This window comes from Hibiscus syriacus, unplaced genomic scaffold (genome assembly GCF_006381635.1).
Source record: "Hibiscus syriacus cultivar Baekdansim isolate YM2019G1 unplaced genomic scaffold, ASM638163v2 tig00112281_pilon, whole genome shotgun sequence".
Classification (NCBI taxonomy): Eukaryota; Viridiplantae; Streptophyta; class Magnoliopsida; order Malvales; family Malvaceae; genus Hibiscus; species Hibiscus syriacus.
In genome coordinates, this window is record NW_024063292.1 from 1,834,295 (window position 1) to 1,849,528 (window position 15,234).

The following is a 15,234-nucleotide window of genomic DNA, read 5'->3' on the forward strand; positions in this document are numbered from 1 at the left end:
TTGTAATATTTAAATAAACTAGTTGTTATCAACCGTTGAGCTCATCAGTATCAGTACAAGGGTTTCATGGAATTGATACTACTATGTAAAGTAGTATCGGTACTCTTTGAGTATTGGTACCAAATTTATTTATGGTGATTTGAACACTTTGGAAAACAACATGTAATATCGATACTTCTCCTATCTTTGAAATTGATACTATAAGAACAATATTAGTACCATGCAGTATCGATACTATTTACCCAAAAAATTTGTTTTGTGTTTAAATTTAAGTTTTATAGACTGAATTATTTTTTTGAAAACTTGGAAAAAAATTCAATCAAATCCAAAAACAAGATACCTTTAAAATTGTTATATAAAAATAGGTTCAACAACTAGGATTTGAGAATTTTCCCCAAATCCCTAAATTGAACTATATGACCAAATTATAAAAGGTCCAAAGTTGAGACACGTTTCAAAAACCATAAGAAGTTTAGAGATCAACCCTGCAATTAGACAAAAAATTCTTAAAGTTCAACTCCAACTCTTCTTCTCCCGCGCCGCTGTTCTTTATTTCTTCTTTGTTTTATTTCTTTTAGTTCAAAAGCCCTCCCTCTCTTGCTATTCCCTCACCGTCGTTGAACAGCTTGGGTCACTGGTTAGTCGTCATTACTCCGTCGCACCTCCGGTCGTGATTCGTTTTCCCTTGGTCGTTTGGCCATCTCCTCTCTCTCACGTTAGGGACAACGCGGGTGCTTTGTACCGTCACCTCCGCACTTCAAATCGGCGTTGTTGGCCAAGGCGTGGCCGGGATTCCCGAGGTGTAGGCCTAATATGCGGGATTTGGGCTGGGCAGCCGTTGGTTGTTGTCGTCACCGCCATTTTCCGTTGGCGTCGTCACCGGCCGTTTAAGGCCACGTCAAGGCTGGTCGTGAGATCATTGACCCTAGGGACTGCTGTCAGTGTGCTTCTGTTGCGGCTAGACATTTCACTTGATCTGAAAGTCCCCTATATTCGAATCAAACCCTGCTGTCTATTTTTATTCGAATTAAAATTATTTTATTATCATCGATAATTATTTCCTTTAATTTGAAAATTGGTTTATTGAGATTTAAAATTAGACAACATAATTTTATAGGAGAAATCGAGTGAGACCTGAATTATCATCCCAGTCGTTGTTATCTACTAATTTCGAATCAACTCGTATTAACAATGTTGACCGTGAGTTTTAATTGAGATTTTTAGTGACATTTTTTATAATATTAATTTATTTATTAAATTGTTTCAGGTCAATTCACTACATAAACTGATCGTGAAGTTGTTACGATCGTCATTAGTTATTTTGTTGATCGTGAGTTTGATTATTCTTTGAAATTGATTGTATTAAATGTAATTCGAAAAAATATCATGTGATACATGTTAGTTTGTATGATACAAAATATGTGTTGTCCATTTGGAATATTTGATTATGTTGATTTGTCGGATTCAAATTTTATACTGTGCATTCAGACTATGTGATTATGTGAATATTTTTGCATTTGCATATGATAGAAAATTTAATATATATATATATATATATATATATATATATCATGATGCCATGTTATATTGGGTTGAGATTGATATAAGTAGTTTATTGTATTCACCCAACGAGGTGAATTTCACTTCTGATTCAGTGGTCACTTGACCTCTGTCTTTGTGAGATATTGTCTTGTAGAGCGTAGTTTCGGGATCCTATTCTTCGGATATTATAATGGTATGAGTGCATATTAATTTGCATATTATTCGAACTATGAACGTATATGATTTTTTTAATTGGATTGTGATTTGTTTTGTGACTGTTATATTTTAGAGACACACTAAATTTAATAGTTTTTTATTTCAAATTCTTGGTTTTATGTGGATCTGGTACTTGGAGTATTAATTCGTATTTTAGATTGAAAATTATTACTCACAATATGAAACTTTAATCGAATTCCTCATTTCGGACTATTATTGTTTCTATTATTTTATGAATCCACAGAAGATGAATCTACTCTATTGTTGTAAACATTAAGCAATTTCAATAATTCTTTGACATTCCCCTCGGATTCTCACCGCATCCGACCAGCAAGCTCACCACAACTAGGAAGAAAATGAAATGAAATCAGTAGGCATAATATTGAATTTGATTTTGGGGTCGGCTATGTATTGACCAGCTGACTCAGTCATCCAGTTATTTTCTAAAAGAGTAAATTATAAAGTTTCATTAACTTTTTTTCTCATTTTTATTTTAATCACTAAATTTTTTTAAAAATCAATTTATTTATTAACTTTTTTATTTTTTACTCATTAAACTTTTAGTTTATTTCTATTTTAATCATTTTCCTATTAAATATTTAATGAAACTAAGACTTCATATTTTTCTTTTAAAAACAATGAAATGACCCTCAAATTTTCTTACTTTTTATGAAGAAACTATGGTGTCAAATTCCTTTTGATTTTTCGGCGATGAAGTATTTGTTCCCAAATATCAACAGTGGAAAGGTGAAAAAGAAGGAAACCAGTTGTATATTTTAATTCGTTTTTATCAAGAGAGAATAATAATTACAATGCCGACATGGCATTAGAATAAAACTATAAAATTAAAAAGAGAAAATGATGTGCACCAAAGACACCTTGCTTATTAGTCTTGTATTATGCTCATAGTTCATAGTCTTATCGTCACTCATGACTAAAAATCAAATATATTAATACGGTACCCTTGTCATATCTCGGGTACCACTCATAAACGATATATAAGGTAACGGCACTCCTAAATGATATATATGTGTATATATATATATATATATATATATATATATATATATATATATATATATATAACAATTTGTTCGTCATTTATATGATATTCTCGTAAGTCACTTTGATTTTTAATACCTTATAGCCTTTCTATTCTAGAGTTCCCATATTGTGAAAAGTATTCATTAATCAACTATTAAGTTCTCAAGATTGTTATTTGAAATAATAGAAGATCGATTTGAATTTTTAAGAATCATAATGGCCTATACACACTTTTAATATTAGTATTCTATGAGGGGTATCAATACTACATCACAATGTACTGATATGAGGTATCAATCCTGAAAAATGTTTCGAAGTGCCCTTAGTATAAATACCTTTCATTTGGGTATTAATACCCTACCTTGTAGTATCGTTATCCTATGTGAGTACTGATATCAAAACTTAGTTTGAAATTTGCTCAGTATCAATATCCTTCTAATGATATCAATAACATATAAATTGTGACGATATTATATGAATTGTATCAATACCAGATGAATTGGTATAGATACCTCATGCCTTAAAATTCATATTTTTCATATATTCAACTGGTATCGATATTGTTCTAATAGTACCGATACTAAAATTCAAATTTTATTTATTAAAGCTCAAGAAATGACTCTAACACACCTCAAACACGTCCATATGACCCACAAATCATTACCTAAGGTCACAAGGGTCTTCCATGCATCCATACATATCATAAATATCATCTTATAACGTCACAATCATCGTCTATAACTGAATCAAAACAACATGAAAATTCATGCACATTTCATGCATATATGCATGTAGCTTTATATATAAATCAATGTAACTTTTACCAAATGAATAGAGCACTTATCCTTCAGTTTCTTTATTAGTTTTTCTGTAAACTCATCGTGGTATCATTTTCCATTGGTCTTGGGTTCATAACTTGACTTTTGTTGCTTAAACTCTTGGGGTTATGCGATCAGAAAGTTGCTCATATATCTCTTGTTTAGCAGCGCTAAGGGCTTCACGCACAAAAAGGTTAATGTCCTTCTTGATGAAATGAATTTTTTACTTTGGAAACATCATATCCTACTCAGAGTTCATAGTAATCATCTTGAACACTTCTTGACTGACATCATGGAACCTCCCCGCAGACGATTGTTGATTATAGTGGTATGGCATGTTCGAATGAAGCGAATGATTATTTCATTATGTAGGACAATGAGCTTGCCTACTAGTTGTTGTCCACAATTAATGCTCATCTCATTCCTCAGTTTGTGGGGGCTGAAACTACGATGGTGGTCTGGAACACACTGTTTCAATTTTTTGCTAATAGATCCACGACGACAGTGATAAGCCTTCATTATAAGCTCTAGTAGTTAAGGAAGGGTACTGATAGTATACATGCTTACCTTAAGTGGGTAAAGGAAGTTTGTGATGCTCTTGCGTCTTGTGGGAGTGAAATTCCTTATGTTGAACACACTGTCTGTATTCTGAAAGGGTTACACAGGGAGTATCAATCATTCATGACTGTTAAAACAACCATTCAAGAAACTCTATCTTTAGATAAAATTTATACCATGCTATGGATGCTAAAACTCAATTGGCTGGGTTTGATGAACAGCCGAAGTCGTTACCTATGAGTGTAAATCTTACTCAATGGAAAGTTACACGAAACATTTCAACATTTAATCGATTAAATCACAGATCAACTCAATCATCTGGATCTAGAAATGAAGGTCTTGGACAAGGATGGATGTGTTTAATGTCAAATTTATGGCAAGCTTGGCCACTTCGTTTATCGGTGTTGGCGTCGTTATGGTGAAGTTTTTTCTTGTGTTACTGCTGATAACTTTAGGCAGTATAAAAGGGAATATGCAAATCTTAGTGTTCAGAATTCGTATGCTGAAAATACAAGTCTAGGTTGTGAGCGTTGTGGTAAGGGACAATCGGGTTCTTTGGTGACTGGGTAGCCTTAAGCTAATGTGGTAACTGCAACATCTGATTGTTGGGTAGTTGACTCAGGCACGACTCATCACATCACGTCTGATGCCACAAAGGTCATGAATGAAACTGAGTTTCATGGTCCATATCAACTAACTATTGGTAATGGTATGCCACTTGATGTCTATTTGGTTGTTAATCCAATTATTTCCTCTTCTTCACGATAACTTTTGTTGAGTAATTTATTGCACGTGCCACAAATAACAAAGAACTTGCTCTCTGTCTCGAAGCTAGGGATAATGATGTATTCCTTGAATTTCATGCTATTCAATGTTATGTTTGGAATGAAGCTTTTGGTCGTGTTTTTCTTTAAGGGGAGATAAGAGTGGCCTCTACTCTTTCGCGATGAACAATAAAGACGAAGATGGCAATTTTTCTAAAGTTAACCTTGCTGTTAAATCTTTTTCTTTATCTTTAGATGAGCTGTGATATAGATGCCTAGGGCATCAAACTAGTGATACTTAAGGAAAAATTGCTAATGAAATTGGTGTAAAGATTACTTCTAATGTGAATAAAACGTGTGTTACTTTCCATATGAGCAAAAGCCATAGATGACCCTTTGTGGAATCAACTACTAAGTATGATAGTCCATTTGGACTTGTTTACACTGACTTTTGAAGACCTCCACATGTTTCCTCTGATGTCTACCGTTTCTATGTTACATTTTTGGATGCATACACTAGGCATACCTAGATTTACCTACTGAAAAATAAGTCTCAAGCTCTTATGGTTTTCCAACTATTCTAGAAATTTGTGACCACTCAATTTGGTTTGTCTATTAAGGCAATTCAGAGTGGCTCAAGATGGGGGTTTCACGGTCTGTCTTCAGTCTTGGCTAAAGATGGAATAACCCACAGGTTGATTTACCTACATACCTCTAAATAGAACAACATAGTTGAGTGTAAACATCTACATGTGGTTGAACTTGCTCTCATCCTTCTAGCTCGAGTATCCATGGCAATGGCATTTTAGTCAAATGATGTTGTTGCTGCAGAACATCTGATAAACATACTTCTCGCCAAGGTGCTACAAGGAGTGTCACCATTCAAGAAGCTGTTTGAGAAGAATCTTGAGTACAATTCAATGAAGGTATTCGGGTGTCAACGTTTTCTACATTTAAGGCCCATTTAAAATCATAAGTTGGCCTTTAGATCTGTCAACACACCTTTTTCGTCCTACTAGGATTCAAACTCTCAAAAATAGGATAGAATTCTGCTAGGATTCAACTCCTAAAATAGGATAGAATTTTGCTATGTTTTAAACTCCTAAAGATAGGATCCACAAGCACTATAAATAGCCATTGTAGCTCACTATTGTAACACACGATGGGCATACGAAATTACCAGAAAAAAAATACGAGCAAATAGATTGTTTTGAAGCTATTGTAAACAATTCAGGAGCAATAAAAGGTGAAAGCTTTTACCTTTCGCATTCTTTTCTTCACTTGCATGTATTGTTATTCGTCTTTGTGCTTGAAAAAAAAAATAGTTTTGGCCGAGGAAAAGGGGTTGTCGTTCGAAACTTTTCTTTTAGATCTACACAATCCCGAGGCCGTTTTGGAAAAATACTAGAATATTTAAAATGAGGGAAGGAAAGGATTTTAAAAATCAATTTTTTTTCAAGGTTTGCCGCCGATGAACGGTCCCTTATGTATTATTTTCATATTTTTATTTATTTTTTTGATAATTCGTATTATTAAGTATATATATATTATTATTTTTATTCTAATATTATTTTAATGTTTTTTAAAGTTATCATATATATATATTTATAACTATTATATTTATTATTATTTTACTATTAACGTATATAAATATATTTTTCTCTTTTCCTACTATTATTATCATTATATGTATATTTTTATTGTATTTTATTTTTTATTTTATTTTTTTTAACATATGCACATATATACATTTAATTATATTTTATATTTTATACTTCTTTATTTTTTTGTTTTCATGTATTTATTATATTATTATTATTTTACTTTATTAAATTATTTTTTTTTCGTTATTATATTATTATATATATATTATATCATAATGTTTTTTTTGTTTATTCATTCTTATATATTATAGGAATACATCACTCATTTATTAACTACGGTCCTACCCCTTATCGTCTTTTTCCTTCCCGACAGTTATACTTCACCAAACCTTGACTTTCTTTTTTTTACTTTCTTTTGGTGTGATTGTGTTTTTTTTTATTTTACTACTTATTATCATTATTATTATTTTGCACTTAATAATTATATTTTTATTCCTCTTTTAGTTTTTCATCATTTTTTTTTATTTTTTCCCTTTTATTTTCTTTATTTCATTTACTCTTATTTCCTTTTTCCTTTAACGCGTTTCTCGACTTTTTAAGGGTACTCTTTCAAATTGATCGGAGGTAAGCAATTTTGGATCATATGTTACCTTTAAATTTTAACTTTCGATTTTCTTAATTAAAAACAACTGGAAATTACGTAGTACCGAAAGGGCGGTTCAAGGGTGCTAATCCTTCCTTGACCGTAACCGACTCCCGAATCCGACATATCTTTGGTAAGACGCAGATCAGGTAAGATATAAGGTATCCGATTAACCTATTTTTTTTAAATAAATAATCGGTGGCGACTCCAATCACATTTTTCAAGTCGAAGCCCAATTCTGTGGCCCAACCGAAAGACGGTTACGACAGCTTGGCGACTCCGCTGGGGACACAGGTAAGTGAGTCAGGCTAAGGTAATTTCCAGTTGTCTTTTTAATGAAAAGGGTAAGTTTAAATTTTAAGGTAACATTTCGATCCTTATTACTTACTTTTGATTATATTTTCGAGTAATTAGTTGTACTAACCGTTTTCTCAATGATTTCAGCCCTTAAAGTCTTTTTTCATCTAAGGCTCTAAACCTTAGCTCCGAACCCGTTTTAAGTGGGGGTGAAAGCGACGCATTCGTGTGAATTTATTCACCGCATATGCCTAGCAAGTAGCCTTCGGGATTCATATACCTTATGTCTTCGTGTGAATTTATTCTCCGCATAGACATAAGGGAATGTGTCCTCTCGAGTTTAACTTAGTCCACACAAACCTGTGATGGGTTTAGGACTAAGGGTCTGGCAAGCCCAAAGGGGCACCAGCAAGGAGAACTCGGGTACCGTTTTTTTAGAACCTAAACCGGGAGACTATGGAGAATTAAAGCCCACCCCAAAACCTCACCTCAAACCCTAGGCTATTTTAATTCATGCTTTACTTTCTGTTCAAAGCATGCGAACTAGACAAATATGCGGTTAGGATTTGTTTGAAATTAGCATGCGGGATAGAGATCATGTCCGGGTAGGAATAATAAGCATGTGGGGTAGATATCATGTGGGGTAGGACTTTCATTTTTATGATCGTTTTTGATATTTTTCACCTCACTAACTCTTTTCATCTTATTTTATTTCACTAAAACGTTGTTTGTTAAAACTCGAATAATCTGAATCCATGGACAAAGGTGTTGTAATACAAGAGATGAAAATACAGAGGATAGTTACAGGCGACTATGTGTCACATTCAATCCAGAAGACGTGGTGCCCACAATTGAAGAGTATATCACTCTGCTGCATTAAAAGACTCAAAATGACCGGGTCTACATCAAGCACAATGAAAGCTTATCTTTGAAGAACTGACTGGCAGAGGTTGCAGGGGCAAGATGAAGGTTATGTATCTCGGAAGTCCCTTGAACACACATGGCAAAATGATAGCTGAAATTGGAGACCATTGCCGGCGAATTCAATAAACAGATTAATGAACTTCACATAGTTCCTATCAATTAAGGGCTCCAATGACGAATTCGTTGGGAACAGGCTCAACAAAAGTAAATGCTCGAGATGCGATCATTCGAGACTTAGACCAGTACAAAAAACAACTCAACATTTTCACGGTTCATCCAGAGAGGTCGGAGAGGTTCGACCAGATTATTCAACCGGTGAAAGACGAAAGCAGAAGACTAGTTACACACATGGAAGCCAGATTTTAACAATTAAAGAAAAACTGAAATCAGTACAGGGGGAGCTGGATCAGCTGATTGTAGGACTAAGCCTGCCAGGATGATCTGAGAAAAGAGTACCCATCTCCTAAGGGCTACAATGTGAAATTGTTGCCACATAAGGATTCCCAAACATTCTTCTGAAAACTGTAAGGCGCTTGCCGAAGAAGGGGGGCATGGCTATACCATTTGCACTTAATTAAATTAGGAGGATTCGATAAAGTGGTCTTAACCACATTACACCACATGGAAGCCAGATTTTAACAATTAAAGAAAAACTGAAATCAGTACAGGGGGAGCTGGATCAGCTGATTGTAGGACTAAGCCTGCCAGGATGATCTGAGAAGAGTACCCATCTCCTAAGGGCTACAATGTTGAAATTGTTGCCACATAAGGATTCCCAAACATTCTTCTGAAAACTGTAAGGCGCTTGAAGAAGGGGGCATGGCTATACCATTTGCACTTAGAGGATATTTTGTTGAACACTTATTTTAAACGTTTGAATTCATGTTACTTTCTAAGGTGGAGCAATTGAACAAATTTAATCTTTAGTTCTTTGAATATTAAATGAATTAAGGATTCTTTTAATTCTTCAAGAATTATAGATTTTTGACATATGACAAGATTAGACCTTTCTTACCCTGTCTCAAACCCTAGAATAAAACACATTGATTCTTTACCCAAAATAACTCATAGTCATTATCAAAAAACCAAATTTTGACATTACCTCCATTTGAAATTCTTGAACATTACCTTTATGTTTTTGATACACCCACACCTTTCTTTGAGTCAATAAGATCACACAACTATCTTTTTAGACTCAAAATTAACCTTTTTTACCATTAAAACCCAAGGCATTGAGTTGTTCATTTGAACATGAGCATTCTTCCAAGATACAGTTTGGGGCATCTCGCCAGGAGCCTGAACATTGAGACATGTTGGGAGCAAGGAGCAGAAAATAATTCATTCGAAATAATTCTATCATGCATTAACTACACTGTTTTCATGTGAATAGAATTAATCCTGAAAATCTATCCCCTGGGGATACCTCTTCTGTGAAGACTTACATGTATGAAATGATGAAACAGGAGAAAATATATATCCCTTGCGTCCCCTTTTGAGCCTATAGTATTATTTTTTCTTCTGATTCAACCCTAACCAAGAATCACCCTCCACACTAGGGGGCAAGGTGGAGAAAATCTGCTCACATGAGTGAAGACATTGATTCAGATGAGATACTGAAAGGTGAACCAAATGCCAAGTGCGATGATTCAATTAGAACAAAAAGGGCAAAAAGAAAAAAGAAAAGAAGCAAAAAAGGAAAAAAACAAGAACAAAAAAGAAAGAACAAAAATAAAAAAAGGGAACAAAAAGCACATGCAAAATTCCCTAAAGACAAATGGTGCATCAAGCTTCAATGAGATTGATCAAGCACAATCATTCCCGAATCACTGAATCCCTTCACTCAAAGATCATAGAGCATCAAGAGAAAGAGACATTTTGAGCAAGACAAGATTGATGGCATCAGAATGAATTGATCCTTGGTTCAATACCCTGAAACACTTGTTTGGGCCTATTTATCATTTTCTTTCATAACCACGAACCGTGGCCTACATTACGTGCCTTAAAATTCCCTTCTAATCATACATGGATTTCTAAACAGAAGAGACTATCTTCAGATTTCATCCCACCCATCAGGATTAATCTTTGTTTGAAAAAAAAACAATGTAATTAATGTATGGTAGAGAAAAATAACAAAGGGGGGTTCAAGACGTAAATCCTGAATAACGTCTTGAAACCAAAGGAGGATTCGAGTTGAAAACCTGAAAAGGCGGCTCGAATATAAAAATTGTGCAACTGAGGTGATCACACAAATTACTTGATAAGGCATCGCACAATCCGAGTGTGACAACGAAGGTTGGGAGTCAGAGAACACTTCCAGTAGAGAAGCATGCAAGCTACCCCATCAATCCTTTGAGCATCAAATACCAAACCTTTGAGCATCAAATGCCAAACCTTTGACCAAACACAATGACCTGAGACTTTTTATCCTTTCCTTACTTGACCATCTCTCAAAGATAGCTTTGATCATGACACTTGTCAAATAGCTATAATTTATTGAAGGATTAACATTGTAATTAATTCTTTGATATCCAATGAACTCTAGTTTTATGATTCGTCTCAATTGTAAAACCGTGAAAGGGGCAATATTTTTAAAACTTGGGATTAAACATTTTTTGAAACTCTTTTAATTGATATTAAAAGAGAAAGAAAAACATTTTTTTTCAAACAAGACAGTCTCTCTAGAGTGGATCTTGGTAAATGACATGTGACTCTTAGATACAAAATTCATGCTCAGAATCAATACTGAAGCAAGAAATGAGGAACATTTGGGGCATCTTTGAAGATTCAACATGAAATATTGGGGCCTTTTTTTTTTGGGCATCTTTGGGGATTCAACATCCTAATGCGAATTATCATGCCTTTTTCAAGAGATAAATATAACCAATTCATGTTATATGCATCTTATGCATACATTTTAGAGCATCATTTTTTTCCCACATACATAATTTTTGCAGCTTTTAGAGTCAAGTTTCGACTTCAAGACGAAGGATACTCGATTCAAAAGCACCTTTAAAGATTGATGTTGGTTGCTTAACTCAGCAGCAAGAAGCTACACTTCAACCAATTTGACATATTGAAAGATCGACAGATCTTAGAATCAACTTCAGACGAGTTCGAGAGATAATTCAGAACCGATCCAGTTCGTATTTTCAAGTTGGATTTCAACTTCACGACGAAGGATATCCAATTCCTGGCTCAACTTCACGACGAAGGGGCCACCCACGATTTCAACTTCATGACGAAGGGAATCGTGCTCACCATTGTCTCTCTTGAGACAGTTTCCCTTGAAACAAACTTTGTCTCTCTTGAGACAGTTTCCCTTGAAACAAAATTTTTTCTCCCTTGAGACAGTTTCTCTTGAAACATAAACATTGAAAACATTTCCCTTGAAATGAGTTTTGTCTCTCTTGAGATAGTTTCCCTTGAAACAAAATTCCGTCTCCATTGAGACAGTTTCTCTTGAAACATAAACATTGGAAACATTTCCCTTGAAATGAATTTTGTCTCTCTTGAGATAGTTTCCCTTGAAACAAAATTTTGTCTCCCTTGAGACAGTTTCTCTTGAAACATAAACATTGAAAACATTTCCCTTGAAATGAATTTTGTCTCTCTTGAGATAGTTTCCCTCGAAACAAAATTTTGTCTCCCTTGAGACAGTTTCTCTTGAAACATAAACATTGAAAACATTTCCCTTGAAATGAATTTCATCTCTCTTGAGATAGTTTCTCTTGAGACATAAACATTGAAAACATTTCCCTTGAAATGAATTTCGTCTCTCTTGAGACAGTTTCTCTTGAAACAAAATTTTGTCTCCCTTGAGACAGTTTTCTCTTGAAGCATCATCTTTGAATATGTTTTCCTTGGAACTAATTTCATCTCCCCGTGAGACAATTTCTTTTGGAACTAAGTTTTGTCTCTCTTGAGACAGTTTTTCTTAAAACAAAATTTTGTCTCCCTTAAGATCGTTTCCCTTGAAACAACAAATATCTTTGAGATTGTTTCCCTTGAAACGAGTTCTGTCTCTTTTGAGACAATTCCTCTTGAAGCATCATCTGAACCGTTACACTCAGCTCAGGCACATACTTGGGATAGTATTTCTCAAATCAAAAAATAGAATGTGCACATCAGATTTGAACATTTGAAGAATTTGAGACCATGGATCAGAACTTGAAGATTCCAGAACCAAGATTCCAGAAAAACAACCAGAGATCGAGATTTCTCTCCTGAGCCCCAAAATAACGTTTTAGCTAGAGTCAATTTCGACTTCACAGCGAAGGATATTGGACTCGAGACAACACAAGTTCAACTTCACAACGAAGGGACGGCTGGTTGTCAACAATAATTTCCCAGTTTCAGGGCCAATTTTAACTTCACAACGAAGGATATTGGACCCAAGACAGCACAAGCTCAACTTCACAGCGAAGGGGCGGCTGACTGTCAACAAACAATTTCGGAGCCAATCTCAACTTCACAACGAAGAGACGGCTGGTTTTCAACAATAATTTCCCAGTTTTAGGGCCAATTTTAACTTCACAGCGAAGGATATTGGACCCAAGACAGCACAAGCTCAACTTCACAGCGAAGGGGCGGCTGACTGTCGACAAGCAATTTCGGAGCCAAACTCAACTTCACAGCGAAGGATATTGGACTCGAGACAACACAAGTTCAACTTCACAACGAAGGGACGGCTGGTTGTCAACAAACATTTTTCAAATTTCAGAGCCAATTTCAACTTCGCAGCGAAGGATATTGGACTGAGACAACACAAGTTCAACTTCACAATGAAGGGACGGCTGATTGTTAACAAGATTTCGTTCAGAGTCAATTTCATCTTCACAGCGAAGGATATTAGACTCGAGACAGCACAAGCTCAACTTCACAGTGAAGGGGCGACTGACTGTCAACAAACAATTTCCCAGTTCCAGAACCAATTTCAACTTCACAACGGAGGATATTGGACTCGGAACAATATTTGGATTTCAACTTCATGGCGAAGGATATCCAATTCTTAGGCTCAACTTCACGACGAAGGGGCCCTGTACGATTCCAATTTCACAAACAGATTGACTCAACTTCACAACGAATGAGTCATCTGTAACGCATCAACACCGAAGTCTTCAGGTCAAGTTTCACCTTCACGACGAAGTATCTTGATCCAGAAGACGATTCAAAGGCCACTCGCCAAAAGCTTTGAGTTCGATTCCAACTTCACGACGAAGGATATAGTGCTCAGAAGCTTCCAGATGAACTCGACTTCACGACGGAGGAGTCATCCGTAACTCAATTCGACAGGGAGTTATTGAAACATCAGAGTCAATTTTCAACTCCACCGAACGAAAAGTGTGTCTTTCAATCTTTTCCCTATCCCTGTTACACGACTATGGGCAAAGAGGGGCAGCTGTCAACACACCTTTTTCGTCCTACTAGGATTCAAACTCTCAAAAATAGGATAGAATTCTGCTAGGATTCAACTCCTAAAATAGAATAGAATTTTTCTATGTTTTAAACTCCTAAAGATAGGATCCACAAGCACTATAAATAGCCATTGTAGCTCACTATTGTAACACACGATGGGCATACGAAATTACCAGAAAAAAATACGAGCAAATAGATTGTTTTGAAGCTATTGTAAACAATTCAGGAGCAATAAAAGGTGAAAGCTTTTACCTTTCGCATTCTTTTCTTCACTTGCATGTATTGTTATTCGTCTTTGTGCTTGAAAAAAAAATAGTTTTGGCCGAGGAAAAGGGGTTGTCGTTCGAAACTTTTCTTTTAGATCTACACAACCCCGAGGCCGTTTTGGAAAAATACTAGAATATTTAAAACGAGGGAAGGAAAGGATTTTAAAAATCAATTTTTTTTCGAGGTTTGCCGCCGATGAACGGTCCCTTATGTATTATTTTCATATTTTTATTTATTTCTTTTTGATAATTCGTATTATTAAGTATATATATATAATTATTTTTATTCTAATATTATTTTAATGTTTTTTAAAGTTATCATATATATATTTATAACTATTATATTATTATTTTACTATTAACGTATAAATATATTTTTCTCTTTTGCTACTATTATTATCATTATATGTATATTTTTTATTGTATTTTATTTTTTATTTTTACTTTTTTTTAAACATATGCATATATATACATTTAATTATATTTTTATATTTTATACTTCTTTATTTTTTTTTTCATGTATTTATATTATATTACATTATTATTATTTACTTTATTGAATTATTTTTTTTCGTTATTATATTTATTATATATATATTATATCATAATGTTTTTTTGTTTATTCATTCTTACTATATTATAGGGATACATCACACTCATTTATTAACTACGGTCCTACCCCTTATCGTCTTTTTCCTTCCCGACAGTTATACTTCACCAAACCTTGACTTTCTTTTTTTACTTTCTTTTGGTGTGATTGCGTTTTTTTTATTTTACTACTTATTATCATTATTATTATTTTGCACTTAATAATTATATATTTTTATTCCTCTTTTAGTTTTTCATCATTTTTTTTTATTTTTTCCCTTCTATTTTCTTTATTTCATTTACTCTTATTTCCTTTTTCCTTTAACGCGTTTCTCGACTTTTTAAGGGTACTCTTTCAAATTGATCGGAGGTAAGCAATTTTGGATCATATGTTACCTTTAAATTTTAACTTTCGATTTTCTTAATTAAAAACAACTGGAAATTACGTAGTACCGAAAGGGCGGTTCAAGGGTGCTAATCCTTCCTTGACCGTAACCGACTCCCGAATCCGACATATCTTTGGTAAGACGCAGATCAGGTAAGATATAAGGTATC